This window comes from Macaca thibetana, chromosome 17, assembly GCF_024542745.1.
Source record: "Macaca thibetana thibetana isolate TM-01 chromosome 17, ASM2454274v1, whole genome shotgun sequence".
NCBI lineage: Eukaryota > Metazoa > Chordata > Mammalia > Primates > Cercopithecidae > Macaca > Macaca thibetana.
This window is the reverse complement of record NC_065594.1, coordinates 36,297,172-36,316,195: the sequence shown is the minus strand read 5'-3', so window position 1 is coordinate 36,316,195 and position 19,024 is coordinate 36,297,172. Positions and strand designations below refer to the sequence as shown.

At 35.5% G+C, this 19,024-nt stretch overlaps 1 long non-coding RNA gene across 1 annotated transcript in view; it reads left to right on the top strand.

Annotated features, from left to right (window-relative positions):
* The first annotated feature begins 9,744 nt into the window (after nucleotides 1-9,744).
* LOC126940852 (uncharacterized) overlaps nucleotides 9,745-19,024 on the top strand; it is a 144,890-nt gene continuing 135,610 nt past the window's right edge. Inside the window, exon 1 of the long non-coding RNA XR_007720939.1 lies at nucleotides 9,745-9,927. This is a non-coding gene — a long non-coding RNA (uncharacterized LOC126940852). The remainder of the gene's footprint in view (nucleotides 9,928-19,024) is intronic.

Genomic DNA, 19,024 nt, shown 5'->3' with positions numbered 1-19,024 from the left:
GATGACCCAAGATAGATAGGTAAGTAGGTAGGTAGGTAGATAGATAGATAGATAGATAGATAGATAGATAGATAGATAGACAGACTGATTTATTATGGAAATTGACTCATTTGATCACTTGATTGTGGAGGCCTAGAAATCCCACAGTCTGCTGTCTGCAAGCTGAAGAACAAGGAGAGCCAGTAGGGTAATTCAGTCCAAGTCCCCAGGCCTGAGATCAAGGGAAACAGATGGTTTAAGTTCTTGTCCTGGTCCAAAGGCATGAGAACCAAAGACTGATGTGGGAGGGCAGGAGAAGATGGATGTCCTGGTTCAAAGGGAGAGTTAATTTGTTCTTCCTCCACTTTTTTTTTTTTTTTTTCTATTTGGGCCCTCAATGGATGAAAGGATGTCTGCTTACATTGATAAGGGCAATCTTCTTTACTCAATCTACTCATGAAAATGCTAAACTCTTCTGAAAACACCATCCTGACACAGCCATAAATAATGTTTAATCTACTGTTTGGGTATCTCCTAGCCCAGGCAAGTTGACACATAAAATTAAAAGGCCAACCCCTTGTTAACTTAATATCCACATCTCTTTAAATTATAGCCTAATTAAGACAATAGTGAAGTCATAATTTCACAAAACGTGATATGACTATCTTGCATACAACTGAAAAACAATAATCCCTTCCCCAGAAAAGTGAAGTCCTTGAGTGACATTTACTCTTCTAACAGCCTATAGCCTGAATATTAAGATTTAAAATTAAGAGTACTTAAAACACTGATATAGAGCTAATATATCTTATGTTCCATGAAAAGGGAAGAAGAGAGGAAAGAGAACAAATATAGTTGCTAATATATGCATATATACATATGAATGTGTTCATAATCAAATAAGAAAGAAATATTCATGACAATTACAGTCCTCAGTTCTGTAACTGGTCATGTGGTCATAGCTGGCATTTATGACTACTATCTATTACTACTCATTCTAAATTCTCTGCCTTCACAAACACCTCAGCTGGTCATAGTTCTTTCCCTGACAATGTAACCCAATCCTTCATTTCTAAAGGGTCTGAGCCACTTGTCATTCTGCAAGGCTTGGGTTGTTGTAGTTTTCCATTGATCTTAATGACAGAACATGGTAATATTAATAGAGGCCCTAAAAGATCTTCTGTATTTTAGCTATAGTCTTCTTTAAGTCTTTTGTGGTCCAATTTCCAATTAGTAGTCCAATTTCCAGTAGTAGTCCAATTTCCCTTTAGTACCCCAGATGAATCACTCAAGCTAACACCGTAACTCCTTTCTTTGCATTGTAACTTCTTTCTTTGCACTGTAACTCCTTTCTTTATCTGTTGACTCAGAGGCATGAGGAACCCAAAGTGGCCAGGTGGCAGTCTTTAGTTCAGTGGAATCATTGTTGTGTCTCCTGGTGGGAGTATTTCTCTGTTTAGAACTAAGACTTATAGGCCTTTCTGTTTCTGTTGTAGAAAAAGAAAGAAACATTTTGCTAGTGGGTCACTGGGGGCAATAATGAGTGATGCCACTCCTATTTCCACCCCTTCAACCTGGATCTATGAATCCTATCAGAAAAATGGCACCACATATTAGACACTGATTCAGAGCATATACAGCCTTTTGGAAGAGTCTTGCCCAATCCCTGCAAGGTATTGCCACCTAGCTGGTACTGTAACTGGGACTTCAAAATAGCCATTTAATAGCCATTCTATTAAACCAACTGCTTCAAAATGGTGGAGAAGATGATGAAATAAGTCATCTCCATGGATACGGGCCAATTGCCGTACTTCTTTTGCTGTGAAGTGAGTTCTGTGGTCAGAGCACCATATGTATGGAATGCTATGATGGTAATGAGGCACTCTGTAAGTTTTTGGAAAGTAGTATTGGTAGAAAAAAATTATGTTCAGGAAAAGCAAATCCATATCCAGAGTAAATGTCTATTCCGGTAAAGACAAAATGTTACTCTACCCTCAGTGGGAGCATTACAATGTAATCAACCTGCCAACAGGTCATTGGCAGATCACCCTGGGGAATGGTGCCATATCTGGGGTTCAGTTTTGGTCTCTGCTCCTGGCAGATTGAGCACTCAGCAGTGGCCATACCCAGGTCGGCTTGGTGAATGGAAACCCACATAGCTTAGCCCATGCGTAACCTCCATCAGTGCCATCACGGACACTTTGTTTATGAGCCTACTGGCCAATGACAGGAGTGACTTGGGAGAAAGGTGTCCATAAAACAGATTATTCCATTCACTTGATAATTAAAATCTTCCCCTGTTGAGGTCACCTTTTGGTGAGCATTCACATGGAACACAATTATCTTAACATTTTGTGCCCTTTCAGAAAGATCTTGCCACATTCTTCCCCAAATTTGTCACCAATTTCCCAATCATGTTCCTTTCAAATCTCTTACTGTCCAGCTAGATGACTGTCTACATCTCATGAATTAATATATAATTGCAAGCTTGTCTATTTCTCCTTGTAAGAAAAGTACACAACCTGAGCTTCTGCCCACTGGGAGGCAGAATATGTAGGTCAAGGAGTACCATGATTTGCCAATCGCAAGATGGAGAACAACGAAAGCTGGTGATGTCATTTAGTTCAGGTCTGAAGTCCTGAGAACAAGAGGATGCTGATAGAGTAAATCCTGTTCTGAGACCGAAGGCTATAGAACCAGGAGCACCAGTGTCCAAGGACAGAAAAAGGTGGATGTCCCAGCTCAACCAAGGGTAAATTTGCCCTCTCTTTACCTTTTTGTTTTATTCAGGCCTTCAATGGATTGGATGACTGTCCACCCACTTTGGAAAGAGGGATCTTTATTCAGTCTGCTGATTCAAATGCTAATCCCCTCTGAAAACATCCTCACAGTCACACACAGAAATAATGTTAAACCAGCTATCTTGGCATCCCTTAGCCTAGTCAAGTTGACAAATAAAATTATCCCTCAGAGTTGAGAACAGATAATTCAAGGAAAAAAGCTAGAAGCAGAAAGCTGTGCTAGAAAATTACAAAGTAACCCAGGCTAGAAACAATGGTGTCTTGGATTGGGTTAGTTTAGTGGAAGGCATGAGAAGCGAATGGTGTATGAATACTTGAAAAAAGTGCCCATAGGTTGCCTGACAGATAGGGCATTGTTGAGAAAACACATATCTCAAAACTGAACTTTGGTTAAAATCTTCTGTGACCTTAAACAAGTTTCTTAAATTGTCTAGGCTTCAATATTTTCATCCATTAAAAAAAGAGACAGTGATGATAAGGTTAATCTAAAGTATTTTTGAAACCAAAGGGATTGAAGTATGTTAAAATAACTGCAACAAAATATGCGTCTCTTCCCACCTTCCTAAATACACCTATATTCACTTATTTTACACCTAAGATTAATTATATTTTTATTTTATACAGTATCTAGCATATATCCTTAAAGCTCAATAAATGTTTTCTGTGTTGAAGTAACTTGAATAATAAAGGGATTTGTTGATAATCAGCACCACCATTTAAAAAGAAATTAATATGATCCAGATATTATTTTGTTTGTACATCAGATCATAAAGTTTCACTTTTACCTTCACGATAACCTAATGAAGTAGGCATAATCATACATATAAAACTCATGATCCAGATAATTTCAATAAATGTCTCAGTTTGCAAAACTTTGAGGCAGATTTGCACTTACATCCCTCTGATTTCAAAGTCTGTGTTCTTACTAAATGATCTCTAATTATATCTCTTATATTTGAAGGAAAGCAAGTTTTCAATGAGAGTAAAAAAAGAGGAATGAACATTTTAGGACTTGTTATACAATGAATCTAAAATATTCTGCTCGATTGCTTCTAAGCCACGTGATGGGCTGCTGCAGTAAATAAAGATAGATATCCATGTTATTCAGTGTACATAAATAATACTAATTCAATATTTTAAAACTAATTCTATATAAGTGAAACAACATTTAAAATGTGTAGGACAATGTGAGAGTAAGGCAGTATCTTAAATCCTGTCTCACAAATAAGATAATAAGATCCAAGGACACCAAGCTAACCATGGCAAACGTTGTAATTTGATATCATACAAATAATCTCACTCAATGTGACACAATGAACTAGTTTGGTGTGTGTGTGTATATATATACACACATATACTTATATATGTGTATATATATATTTTATATATAGAATATATATAAAAGTATATATATACATATACTTTTAAATGTGTATATATATATATTTTTTTCCTGAAATGTTCCCTTAGGGACGACAAGATCTGTTGTTCAAACACTGCCACCCACATCCATATGTATCGTCTTCCCTGCCAATATTTTTCAGTAAGTTTTTTTCTTTGTTTTGTTGTTTTGCTTTTGGCCACCATGTAAATCTTAAACAGCCAATATATACACACACATATATATTATGAGATACATATGACCCATATGACAAAACTTCAGAAAAGGTACATTCAATTAAAGTGTAATTGGGGAATGCTTGCCATACTTCAGGACATTTGAATTCATTGCTACCTACTAAGTTGTTTAGTAATATAAAGTAGGACCTTCTAGAACTGAGATAATTAATATAAATAACACATTTGGAAAACATGCCAAATTATCACTTTCTTAGGAAGGAAATCACTTATTTTCCTGGAAAAAAAATTTGTCTCTCTGAAATAACTGTTTCACTCTAGTTTTAACACATTGTTTTGGCACTTTATTAAAACTTCAAGTGGGAGTCATAGAGATTAGTCTAAATATCTTATTTTGCTTTAACACTAGTTTTCTGTTAAAACAGAACAGACCATTATATTCATTCATCATTATTTGACTATGAGACTGCCATAAGCCAAATATAGTCAACACTTGTGGAATATATAGTAATTGAAAGTAACAGTAAATTGCATTTTGAGGACTTATCAAGGTAAGAATTAGATACTTCAATGCCACTTCTTGATTCCTTGTTAGGAACCTTGCCAAACTGGAGGAAATTAAAGATTGGTTAAGGAGTGCCTTATCTCCCTGGCCTTACTTCATTTGGAAATATATGGAAGATTATCACTTCACCTAAACTTATTCTCACTGTATGGAAGTTCCCTGGATGACACTGATTTGCTTTTTCCAACCAAATTGTGGATAATGGCAGGAATTCAACTTTCATTCATGAACTCAAATACAATCACTAAAGCTGTATCATGATTTAATTATGTTTCTATGGCACATTCTATGGCATCTCACAATTTCATTCTTTTTTTTTTTATTATTCTTTAAGTTCTAGGGTACATGTGCACAATATGCAGGTTTGTTACATATGTATACGTGTGCCATGTTGGTGTGCTGCACCCATTAACTCGTCATTTACACTAGGTATATTTCGTTGTTATATTCTGTAGAAAAATTTCTGAGGAACAAGATGAGGAACAAGATAATTATTTCCATGATAAGATGAGATTGGGCACGTTCAGGGTGGTATAACCATAGGTTATTTCCACGATAAGGAGAAGAGAAAGAATTTGGGTTCCAATACCTCAGGATAACAAATTAAAATAATACAAATATTTTCTATAATAATTTCTTTCAATTGGGGTCCATATGTTCTCTGGGATATACAGATATATCCTTGAGTATTGGAACATTTTCTCCCAGAACTTTTAAAGTATAGGTTTTCATTTTTAAAAAGATTTTTTAAAAAATTAGGTATTAAGCTTGAACCTAACACCATGTTTGTAGGCTAAAGAGAAAAGAATAAAGACATAATTAATATGTAAATGATGCATTCATGCAAAAGACACCAGGGTATGTGTACTAATGAGTGTTTTACAGTGGGTCAAAACCAGATGAGTGGTAGGAGATTTACGTCATTGTAAGATGCACAGTGCCAAACTCAAAACCACCTGCACTCAGTCCCTCAACAGAGCACTGTGCTATATTCATATTAACATTTCAAGTGGCAATTCAGTTTCAGTGAAACACAATTATTCATTATCTTAAATTAATTGTGGTTAATTTAAGTATTCTTTTTTTAAAATTTATTTTTAGAGTCAGAGTCTCACTCTGTCACCCAGACTGGAGTGCAGTAGCAAGATCATAGCTCACTGAAATCTCAAGGGAGCTGGGCTTGAGTGATCCTCCCAGCTCAGCCTCCTGAGTAGCTAGGACTACAGGTATGTGCCACAATGCCCAGCTAATTTTCTTGTTTTTATTTTGTAGAGATAAGATCCCACTATGTTGCCCAGGCTGGTCTCAAACTCCTGGGCTCAAGTGACACTTCTGCCTTGTGCCCCCAAAGTGCTGGATTCCAGGCTAATCAGAGTTTTGTTGGTTTTGTATTCCTGTTTATATACAATTTGCAAATGTTTTTATTTTGTTCGGTTATCAGCTATCAGTGTATTAAGTCACATTGTTTTGCATTTGTCGCACATAATTAACTACTATAAGTAATATGTTATTAATAAGAGTTTTAGATGTATTTTTTTAAGGAAGCCGAGTGTTTCAAAGAGATGTTGAGAAATCCTCCTCTATAACATACTTGCCAGGAAATCATTCAATGTGCTTGACAGCAATTGATCATTCTAGTAGAAAGCTTCCTATTAATATAATTTTCTAAATAAGTCGTGATCTTTCAGACATCCAGATTTTACAAGTACTGCTTCAATTTCCTAGAATTATTTGCAGGGATTTCTTCATCCCTCCTTTCACTACACAAACTTCTACTTATTCTTTAAAACAGCTGGGTGGTTACTTTCTGTGTCAATTCTTTTGAAAAGATGTTTGGGATAATCAACTTATATGTGCTTTGGGTAAAAAAATTAATTGAGGCTGCATTTCCCAACATTGTCCTCAACAGTCCTAAAACCAAAACTACCATTAAACAAATTAGCTTCAAGTACTGAAAATATTATGGTATGCCCGTGTAATAATATTAGTAATAATAATAGTCAGGGTTTTCCAGAGAACTAGAACCAGTAGGAAATAGATAGATAGATCTCTATGTGTATCTATGTTTCCACCTAGAGAGAGAGAGCTTTATCGTAAAAACATTGACACCCAAAGTCTTTAAGTTTTCACTTTTAATGAGGTGAGTCACATATAAATTGCTCCAATGTGAAATATTACCAACAGTTCTTGTGGAATTCTGAGTTCAGATATGCTAAAAATACAATAATTTTATCATGGAAATTTTGTTTTTCTAGATAAGATTAAATATTTTGTTTTTCTTTCAAAAACACGATTGAATGGTTGTTAGGTTTTCTGATTTGAGGGTAAATCAGAAATTAAGTTGCTTTTTCCAGATAAGATACTAAATTTTTAAAATAATGCTGACACTGTCTATGAAAATTTGACTTAATTCTGTGTTCTTATTGTATATTGGCATTTAAAGCTATTTTAATGAGTTTCAGTAGAGAAGGAAACTAACCACTTGGACTTTTTTTTCCCTGAATTTTCCCTCTCTTAGCATCTTTTGTGTTTAAAACAATTTTATTGACCTGCAATAAAACTTACTAACCCTTTTCTGTAGAGTTTTTAAAAAATAATTTAAAATAAAGAGTGATTTCTCTTTCCCCTATTAAATGATGTTTTCTAAGCCTTTCTTCTCTTCCCCTCTTTTGAATTCTAAGCAAGACTTTTTCAAGTCCTTCTTACATTTTACCACCTCATTCATTTGTGATCCCTTTGTAATTTCCAGGTGCTTGGTTTCATGGGTTGCAAAAGCTGAAATCATGTATAATCAAATGCTTGATGCAGCACTTTCAGCGAAACACAATTATCGGTGATTTTGAGCATAACCTGAAAAAAGGTCAATTTATTATTTTAAATCAGAAATAGTTTCAATGGTGATACTTTTTAAAAAAATTCCATTAAAAATAATTTTCTTTTCTACCTGTTGATTTGACTTTGGGAAAAAAAAATCTATAGTTTTAGCAACTTTGTTACATAACAGGACTCAATTGCATCAGGTGGTATTGACTGATGTATTTAATAATGTAATAAAGATGCCAACCATGACAAAATTGATTAGTTTGGAAATAGGGCAAAACACCATTTCTTCCACAAATGTGTCAAATAAAAAATATTGCTTACAGTGTGATGAAACCTGTCAAGTAAATTTATGATATGCGAAATTTATGAGCTTTCAAGTATTTATTTGGAGTTTGGCAGAACAAGCAGCCTATCGTGTCCCCTCTTTACGTAAGGAAAACAAATTGAATGGGGCAAGCTGGCTAGTAAGCAGTCCATATTACAATTGATTAACAGGAAATATTTCACGTTCTGTATCCAACTTTTATCTAGAATGTTCTTTGAAGAGTTCTATATTTCACATTCAATTTTTATGTCCACTTGCAAGTTTCTCTGCTCTCACAATTCAAAGAGATTCTGTTGAAGAGGAAATTAGAGGCTGTGATTCAGAATTCAGTGAGTCTAGTCCCTGCAGAAACTTGGCAGAGCATAGAATCAGTTCTTGGGATGCCAAATTTAGTGGCCCCGAGCCAGATGCTAATTTTGAATGCATGGCATGCATCACTTTGTGTCTCGATTAAGCCATGTCTGTGAGTCCCATGCAAGCCCAGCAACAGATTTTATGCAGCATATGTATTAGTGTTCAGGGCATCATTAATTTTATTCTGCCTTTAAACATGGGACAAAAGCACTTTTTTAATATTATAACTTCCATCTCTTTGAAAACAATAAGAAATGTTAATTGACTTTTTGTTGTCCATTATCTTTCTAAATTTTTATATCAATTTTGATGATTTCTAATAAAGGCATATTCAGCAAAGGAAGAATTAACCTTACCTAAATGTAGAAGGTAAGTGGGGACAATATAAGAAAATTATTTTTCCTTGTCACCTTCTTGCTTCTTTAGTATATTAGAAATGTGTTCATGAAATTGGATATATTCAGAAATATTTGAGAAAACCAATAAAAATTATGGAGCAGAGAAAATTAAAATGTTATCAGTGTATACAACTGGACTAAAAAGTTTTATTTTGACCTTATTTGAATCACACTGCTGTTTTCTCACCTGAGTATCTTATCAGAATGTTTGCTTCTGCTTTCGGCATCAGGATCCTAAAGCTTTCAGCAGTATCTGAGCCTACAGAAACAGGATCCTTTCCGTAGAAGTATTTAATACTTTTGGCATTGTTCTTGTTTGGAAGTCGTTGGTGAATATGTACATATGCATGCATTTTTAAATTAAAAAACAAAGCAGCTGATATATAAATTTAAAATGGAAATTGGAGCCACCGAATGACAGCGGATTGATGTGCTTTCTTAACGTACTGACCTTGAACTGTGCCAACTTGCTCAGTTTTTAGTCCCCCATCCCCCCAAAAAAAACAGCAACAAAAAAAACCAGAGTGATTCAGATACAGCTGGCTCTGTGAGTTACAACAGAGCACAGGATTCTGGCAAATCTATTGTCTAAGAGCTATGCACAAGAGTCTTCTAGCTACACTAACATATTTTTTAAAAATCAACCAATGGATGAATAAACGTGACCTTTTGTTCAGAGAAAAAAGTCCATTCGTTGAATGAGTTAAATGATTGATTTTATGCTTATTTTTTTTCTCTACAACATTTTTTTTTCTTTCTGTGTTCCTTTTCAGCGTGTTTTATGCAAGTCTGAGTATTTAGTCACCATTGGATACTTAAAAGAGAATGGTGAGGAAAAGGCAAGGACAAAATTAGAAACTCCTTTTGAATTGTTGGCTTTTATTCCAGCCAATCTTCTTCTGAGTCGGAAATAATGTTGCTTTTTTTGGAGTAAAGGGGGAGGGAAAGAATTCAGTGTAAATTATATCGTTATTTTATAACGTGCTTGCATTTGCAGAAGGAAAACACACATTGAAACAGAAGAAACTTTTGAAGCAAAGTGTGAAAAAAAAATCATGTTTTCATCCAACACTGGATTGACTTTGAGTGGAACTGGTCCAAATTGTGAGTACCGTGGTCATATATAATGGAGATGAGATTGGGTAGGCCTGACATCTCTTAATTTATTTTTTCTACCAGGGTAATGCTAGCCACCTCCTGTTTTTATTATACCACTTTAATGCCAGCCATTTCCTGTTTTCATTAGACCATTGTAATGCTAGCCTCCTACTGTTCTCATTAGTGCAGGACTGTGTAATGGCAGCCACCTCATGTTTTCATTATAACAGAGCTGTATGGTGCCAGCTGCCACTTGTTTAACTTTACTGAGAAGCATTTGACCATGGACTACATACTCCTACGAGCTAGTGGCAAACAAGGTAAAAGCCTTCAGGATTCTGGTGAAATAATAATGGTAAATGCTTACATGATTTATTGGCTATTAATGTGCAAGGAATATAGTGGCTCGTAATGGCCGGGAAACTACAATAAACTCAGTCAATATTTGAACTGTTTTGTTATAGTTATTGTTTTGTTGCGTTTTGTTTTAGAACGATTTGTCTGACAAAAACCTTCAACAAGATTTTGAAGTTACGTACTGTGGTTGGATGTGGGAAGATTGGTATTACTGAGAATATTCCATTTGCAATAATGGATAACATTTCTTGAAAGATTATTATGTGTCCAAATAGTTCCAAGCTTTTCATGTATTACTTCATTTATTCCTTACAATTACCTTAGGAGTTACTGCTATCGTTCACATTTTGCATATTAAGAAATTAAAGCACATAGCAGTTACATAATTTAAGAGTCAACAAATTTCCTCCTTAAAGGGCCAAATAGTTATCTTTTTAGCTTTTGGGGACATACAGTTTTGTCCTAACGAGCGAACTCTTCAGCTGGAAAACTGCCAAAGACAATAAGTAAATAAGTGGGCATAGCTGGCTTCCGGTTAATTTACACAAAGAGACGAGGGGATGGATTTGGCCCAAAGGTTGTGTTTTGCCTGTAACTGATGCACATAGTTGAGTGTGGTGGGTGAGAGTTATGATTCTAATTGAGGTAGTTAAGCTACAGTCCATGACTTCACCATTCTCTACTTCCTTTCTGTGACTTTGTAACTGAAAATACTTCCCATTACATTCATTTGGAAGCCTTTAATTGTACAATGATTAAAGTTTTCAAAGAGAAAAATGACTTTGCTTAATTATGTGCCTTCAATTTTTTATTTAATTCATTACATTTTAAAAGTTTTACCCCTAATACTTTTATTTATGAAGCATCTAAGAATTACCATCAATAATAACATAAACATGAAATTTATTATTGAAAATTCAGAGTTTTTGCTGAAGGATTAAAAAAATAAACTTTCAAATATGTTTTTACCTACATTTTCTTTTCTGTATGTAAAAATTTTATGGAATATTTTTTCTTTTGATTCCAGCACTCTATCATTCTCTGATTGCTGTGTTAACTTTCCCAAATAAGCTAATTGACACACGTGTGTAAGTTTGTTGAAATGATTAAAAGCTGTTGAGAATTGTTACCTGCCAATGCTCCCTGGGCAATAAAGTCCTATCTATCTCTTACAGAACCCTCTAAATGACTATAGTGAGTCACCTTTAAAATGACAGCTGTCACCCTCGAATTTGAATTTTGAACCAGGAAAAAAACCATATATATGTGTGTATATATGGGTTTTTATATATAGGTTTATTTATATTAATGATACATGTGCTTCAACAAAAAGGGAAAATATATCCCCAGATTTTGTGTTATTGATAACATTAAGAAGTTAGAAAGCAATGTTTTGTTGTTGTTGTTGTTTTGTTTTGTTTTTTGTTTTTGAGACAGTCTCGCTCTGTCACCCAGACTGGAGTGCAGTAGTGCGACTCAGCTCACTGCAACCTCTGCCTCCCACGTTCAAGCGATTCTTCTGCCTCAGCCTCCCAAATAGCTGGGACTACAAGCACCCGCCACCATGCCTGGCTAATTTTTGTGTTTTTAGTAGAGACGGGATTTCACCATATTGGCCAGACTGGTCTCAAACTCCTGACCTGATGATCCACCCACCTGGGCCGCCCAGGTGGGCATTACAGGCATGTGCTGGGATTACAAGTGCTGGGATTACCGGCATGAAGCACCGGGCCCAGCCAGCAATGCTTTTTATATTAGGCTGTGATCTGCAGTTTGGACTCCTGTCTGCCTGAGGCCAATAAATGTCAGGCAGGCAGGAGTGATGTTAAAGGTTGGTAAGTCATTCTATGCCTGCATGTAACTTCTTACTTGTCTTTAACATTTCTCAGTATGAATGCACCCTCACAATGAACTTAGTATGGCTTAGCGTCACTTGTGGAAATTACCTTTATTGAATTGCAACAGTAGACACAAGCACTTGGACGTGCACGCGCACACACACACACACTCACACTCAGAGAGAGAGAGAGAGGCGTAGAGACAGAGAAACAGGAAGCGAGATGACTGAAATGGAAAGCTGGCACACTCATACACGAAAGGTAGAAAGTATCAAGGTTTGGTATGCCCTATCTTGGCTGCCAAATTCCGTATTGTCAAGCGAGGATGCCTAAGTGAGATGTTTCCAATATTTGTTCTCTTCTTAAATTGTTTCTATTTTCACTGTTAGTTTTGGTGTTCCATCTAAGAGAGGGCAGGTGGAGCAATAATAACATTTACTGTAAAATAAAATGCAAATTTCACTATGCAAATAAACCATTAGGAAGTAAATTAGCTTGAACAGTAGTGGTAGATCACAATTATATTGCTTTTTAAAATAGGGAGATACACACGTTTGTAAATGTGCTGGGGAGGTTACTGAGTCCCAATGGAAAGATCACTCCCAAAGCTGAGGCTGTAGTCTTTTCTTCTGCCTCCCTTTGTGAAAGTATCTGATTTTCAGGGTTCCTGGTCTGTCGGTAATACTAGTATTCACTACAATGTATAATAACTTTATTTTTAACACACTTAGTTCATACTTAGCCAAATAAAATCCAGTCTCTAATGTGGATTGGCTATGGTAATTACTATTTATATTAATTAGCCTGTCAGTGTGCAGACTTTCAACTTTGCACTGGAGTTCTTGTCACCCTTTTAACACATTACCATTATTATTTTAAAACTAGAGTCATCTCAAGTTCAAATTCATAAAATGTGCATTGGAGCCGCCTACCCTGCCTTACAGATGGGTAAAACAGAGTGTGTGTCAAGACAAAAAAAAACTTTTAAGAAACGTTTGCACTCACCTTCCCCTCACCTCATTTAGAAAGTCAACCTGACTTTTTTTTTTTTTTTTGACATTCCCTGTGTTACTTTAAAAGAATTAAAATCAGTGTTTATGCTTGGAAGATACTTAAGAGATCAATAAAGATCTCTACTCCTTCTACAGCATTCAGGGATACATATGGCTAGCTAGCTTCTGCTTGAAGATTGCCATTTCTTGATGTGCTACCACTCTAACATCATTATCTTTTTAGTATTTGGCCTCTACAGACTCCCAAAGTCATGGTAGAGACAGATTTCACATACACGCTAAGTCAGGTGACTTCAGATGGAGAATAAGTTGGTCACGCCAATATGTCTAAAACGCAACAGAAGGCTAGACCTTTGAGAGAGTCCCAGAGACAGATTATTTTCTCTCCTTTCATAGCTGAGAATTTTGTTTTACCTGCCTTCCTTAAGGAATCCATTTTAAATTCTTTCAAGTGCAGTAGAGAAGGCCAGGCGCCATGGCTCACGCCTGTAATCCCAACACTTTGGAAGGTGGAGGCGAGCGAATTGCTTGAGGTCGGGAGTTTGAGACCAGCGTGGCCAACATGGTGAAACCCCGTCTCTACTAAAAGTACAAAAATTAGTTGGGCATGGTTGTGCACGCCCGTATTCTCAGCTACTTGGCAGGTTGAGGCACGAGAATTGCTTGAACCTGGAGGCAGAGGTTGCAGTGAGCCGAGATCATGCCACTGCACTCCAGCTTAGGCAACAAAGTGAGATCCCATATCAAAAGAAAAAAAAAAAAAGGAGTAAACAGTCATCTTAAGTAACGCCTTTCCCTTACATTCCATGGCGATTCTACCAACATGTATGCTTTTGTACTGACTAGGGCCTGAGCTAATCTCTCAGTTGCAGGAAGACACTGGCCCTGCCAATCTACAGAGAAGAACATATCCCCACGAAGTTGGGAAGTAGTACTGAATGCTAAGGAAAGAATCTCCAGAAATTCTCTCTAAACTCTAGGGAAAAAAAAACACACAAAACAGAAAAACATGTTAATCTATTTAATATTCAATATCCAAAGCCCAGTGTTGTTCACTCCTCTTTTCTTATCTATGTCCTTTCTCTCTATGGCACGAATCCTCAAGCTGGGCATTATCGACATTTTTGACTGGATAAAACTTTGTTGTGGGTGCCTGTCCTGTGCATTGTAGGGTGCTTAGTAGCACCCCTGGCTCTACCCACCGGTTGCAAGCATCAACAACTTCTCTATCACCATGTCTTAACAATCAACATTGTCTCTAGGCACTGCCAAATATCTGTGGGGAGGAAATTGTCCCTAGTTGGGAACTACTTATTCTCTATTTTGGTGCCAAAATACCAGTTAGTACAAGCTCCAGTAAACATAGAATATTATAGAAGGAATAAGACAGGACAGTTCTATCAACTTTGGGAGTTCCTGGGACAGTGGACACACATAAACAATTCTTATGAATAAAATTATTCTGCCTAACAGAATTCACACAGCACCCCCCCCCCCCCCCCCCCCCCCCCCCCCCCCCCCCCCCCCCCCCCCCCCCCCCCCCCCCCCCCCCCCCCCCCCCCCCCCCCCCCCCCCCCCCCCCTGATTTCAGGAGCTGCTTGGAGGACCTGGGAATATTTAAAAGTCACTTTTCAAGGCATGGACATCTTTCCTATCATTCCTGCCCTTGATCTTCACCTCTCTCTTCTGTCTCTTTGTCTGCCAAAGCTTCAAAGATGATTTCAGATTTCAAACAAAGAATTATTTCTGGGAAGTTGAAAACATACACATAAATACTCTGATGATGGCTTGAAGCTGAGAATTGCAAGATTCAGCAAAGTTGGCATTGCCTCTAGATAGTTGGACCTGGCCCAAGAACAAGGTGCTATTAGGCAGCATCTTATAAAGAATGGATCACCAGGCAGCAGCAAGCTGTCCTACTGTTATTTTCCTGAATTCACATTCAGCTTGGCAAGTCTTCTGCAGAGCTCTCCAATCTAGTGACTCTAATTCAGGTGTCCTTAAGTCTCTTGGCTAAGGATCTTCCTTAGGATAGACATCACGGTGACATCTCCTAAGTGACACATTTGGAACAATCCCCACCTTATTCGAGCTTACCTTTCTAACTCTGTTTAACTTTCTAATCAGAATACATCCTGACTTTATTTAAATGTCTTTATACAGGCTGCCTCTCTCTTCTTCCAGAATGCATTTCCTGTAAGTCTCTGCTGCCAAAATCCTGTCCTACCTTAAATGCTCAATTCAAATGCTGCTGTCTCCAAGAAGCTGTTACTGATTGCCTTTTTGACCTCTCATTTCCTTCATTGAAAGTACTTGCTTTTGCTTTTTTGAAAAAATTTTTGCTCACTGTGACTTGTACTTTTCTCATAGTACCAACTACAGTCTATATTTTGTAAATATCTTCATTTCTCAGTATATTATAAATTCCAGTGAGACAAAAACTGTATCTACTTAATATTTGTATGCCCCATGGTGTCAAAATATACAATACATGCTCCAAAATTCCGTTGAATTGAATTGGGATGTACATTCTATGGAAGGAAAGGCACCAGAGAAGTCATATTTGACCCATTCATTTATTTCCTTTCCTCCTCTAGATTATAAACAGAGATTAATTTTGGTAGTTGTGCAAAATTAAAGAAATGAAGTACAGGTAAGATTTGAATTTTAGAAATCTTTTAGGAAGAAATTCAGGTTAAGAAATCATGAGCACATAATCTCAGAGGTTATCTTCTCTTACCCTCGAATCAAAGTCAAACACTTCACATGGTGAGATCTTAAAATGAGGATTTCTTAATACACAGGAATTGGTGATAATATAGTAAGATAATTAACTTTCTATCACTTATTCAACCTTTCAATGAGATAGCTAAGAACTCTTGCATAAAGATTTTATCTGAGACTTGTCATTCTAACCTGTTTATCATTTTGTATACTTCCCGTTTCAACACTCCATGTGGGTTATACCTAAATACTACTGTTAGTTTTCCTTCAGGTTTACATAAGTAGTTTGGACATTTTCCACCTAATGTAATTATTGAGTAGGTCATTCTTACTTCCGTCATTGATTTACAACATGTGGACATATGGGGGTTATTTTAATAGAGAAATAAGTAGATGAGAAAGACAACATAATATTTAGTTGTCATTGAGAGAAAATTATGAAATAAAAGTGAAAATAATATAATAATCACATGGGAGATAGTAGACAACTATTAAAGAATGTTTAGTAATACTATGGACAAAAAGATAAGGACATAAATTTGATTCTTAAAGGGAAAGGATAAAATAAAAGTTCAAAAATATTATCTCAAAGCAGATTATTAAATTAAAGACAACATTTAAGCTGCAGTGGTAAGGGAAAATACTATCAAAATATGACTTAAGACTGTTAAAGAGGTAGTGTACTGGTATTTAGCAGATCAAGGAAATGAGTGAATATCCCATCCCGTCTATTTTAATTTTATTTCTAAAATATAAAATAAGTAGTGCTTAAAGAACATTAGAAATATATTACTGCATCTCTTGAGAATAAGATGGATCTCTGTAAGTTATAAGGAGAGATATTGAACAATTTTTTTTAGTAAGTTAAATTCAGAGTCAGGCCAGCCTCACTTGATTAACCACCCTGAAAGTGGCTACTAGCAATTGCAGTATTACCTTTTCATCTAATCTTTGAAGAAGGCAATACAATTGCATTTATTTAATATAAATGAAGCAAGTCAGACATTTTAAAATGTATTATTTATTTATTAGCCATATTGCTGTTACTTAACTTCTCCTTCCCCTTTGTTTTATGATACTGGCTTCTGAAATTATTAGGCTTTAATGCCTTTATATGTGTATGTTAACCCATATGTATGGATGTAATATTTAAATATATTTTTAATATTACTAGAACTTATGTAACCATTTCTAAGAAGCCAATTGATAATACTGTTAATTTATATATGCAAAACTTTATGATATAAAGGAATTCAATACAGTCTACATAATTGCTTCCAGGTGAAAATATACCAAGCTCACTTAAAATTTCTAATGTGCCATAATATTTTTTAGAGCCCATACCACCCATGTTGTGAAATATCTTTAAAATGGCAATGAAAAATTGAAGGCAATCCTGGAGAAACAATACTGACCATTAAGAACTATTAACATAAAGATGATCTAAAGTATATGATGTAACAGTGAATTTAAAAGACAATCGTATTAGTGGAATAATTTTGAAAACGGTTTCAAATGTTACATTGAAGATACTAGAGGGGTAAGATTTTAAATATGGCAGGATTGCAGAATTCACAAAGTCTATGATAACAGGAGGAATTGAACTTTTGGTTCAAGTCTGAGTACAAGGCTTCCCAACTAGTTGCCCTTGGATAAGTCCATTGACCTCTTTGAGCTTTAGAATTCTTACTTCTGTAATGTCTTATCAATTTGTGAAAGTGTTCTGTGAATTGAAATATGCTCTATAAGCAGAGTTTATTAGTATTAATTTAGATTCTGAATTATCCTTAGGAAAGTAAGCATAGTCTTCATATAAGCAGTGCTGAATGCCAATTTTTTGAACAAAATATAGTTATAATCTATTTGAAGTTAATTTAAAAAAGGTTTAAAATTTGGTTATTTTTCCTTACAATCTTTGGAATATGTTACAAAGTAATTTGAATTACATAACTTCAGAAAGCATTATTTTAAAATATGAATCATAATCAAAATTTAGTTTATTTGATTATTATAAATAACTTAATGTGTATAAGAAAAGGAGAGTGGAACAAATAATATATCACTCCTCTCAAAGTGAGATGCTTCATTTTGTAAGAGAAAAAGTAGAGCAACTAATTAGAGCTAATGAACGGTAAGTTGACCTGTGTAATACATAGTTTGTAAAAGCTCACCAGTATCTTCCCTCCTTTACTTATTCCTTGCAGTAAAATACTTATTGCCATAGTTTGACCAAAACCTAAGTTATTTTTTGATAACTCTTTCTGAAATATTTAAAATGAGGAACATTAAAAGAAGCTGCACCCTCCTTTAGGAATACTGAGAATTTGATCCCTAATGTAGAATAGATTTCTTAAAATATCATTAGTGTCTAAAATGAACAGAAAATGATACATGCTATTGGTGAGCTGAATGCATCCACCTCCAAAAGCAGGTAATAAAGAGCTTTAAGATGGTCTTTTAGCTGGCTGATCTATTTGTATGTGCCTTATTGATGCTATACTAATCTTTACAAATTAATTTTCTTCATATTCTACAAAGAATGATGCTATTGCCAAATAATTGTATCTAGTGACTATACCTACTTAAGTAAATATTATATGGAGGACTTTAACATTTCATTGATATGGAGTAAGCCTGTGATATATGTCCCTTCCACAGTTCCTCCTAATTGCAGCATAGCCAGACAGCGAGCTTCATTTGAATGACTCAGTTCTCAGGGAGTACTGAGTCCCTGAAGTACTTTTATTGAAGACTCAGTGATCTTCAATAAATAAAGAAAAAAGGTTGACCAGTACCACCCTGGTCAGATTGTTCAGGTAACTCAGTTAACAGCTTGGTCTACTTGAGAGCAGTGAAGGAACGACATGGTAAGCATATGGTTTTTGCTATTCTTAAAAGTAAAGTTATTTTTATCATGTAATGAAATTACTTGTATTAAGTAGTAATGTCAAGGTAGCATAAGGTCAATTTCTATGTTAGTAAATATCACCAAGCAAAAACTATACATATTCTAAGAGCAAAATGTAATTGGCTTAGCACTTCTTTGTACCCTAGGATCCTTGTATAGTACCTAGTGCGTAAATGGTCTTCAATAAAAAAAGAAAAAGCAAGCAAATAAATGAACAAAAGAATAAATATGCAAGTTATTTAATCTATAACAATAAATATAAC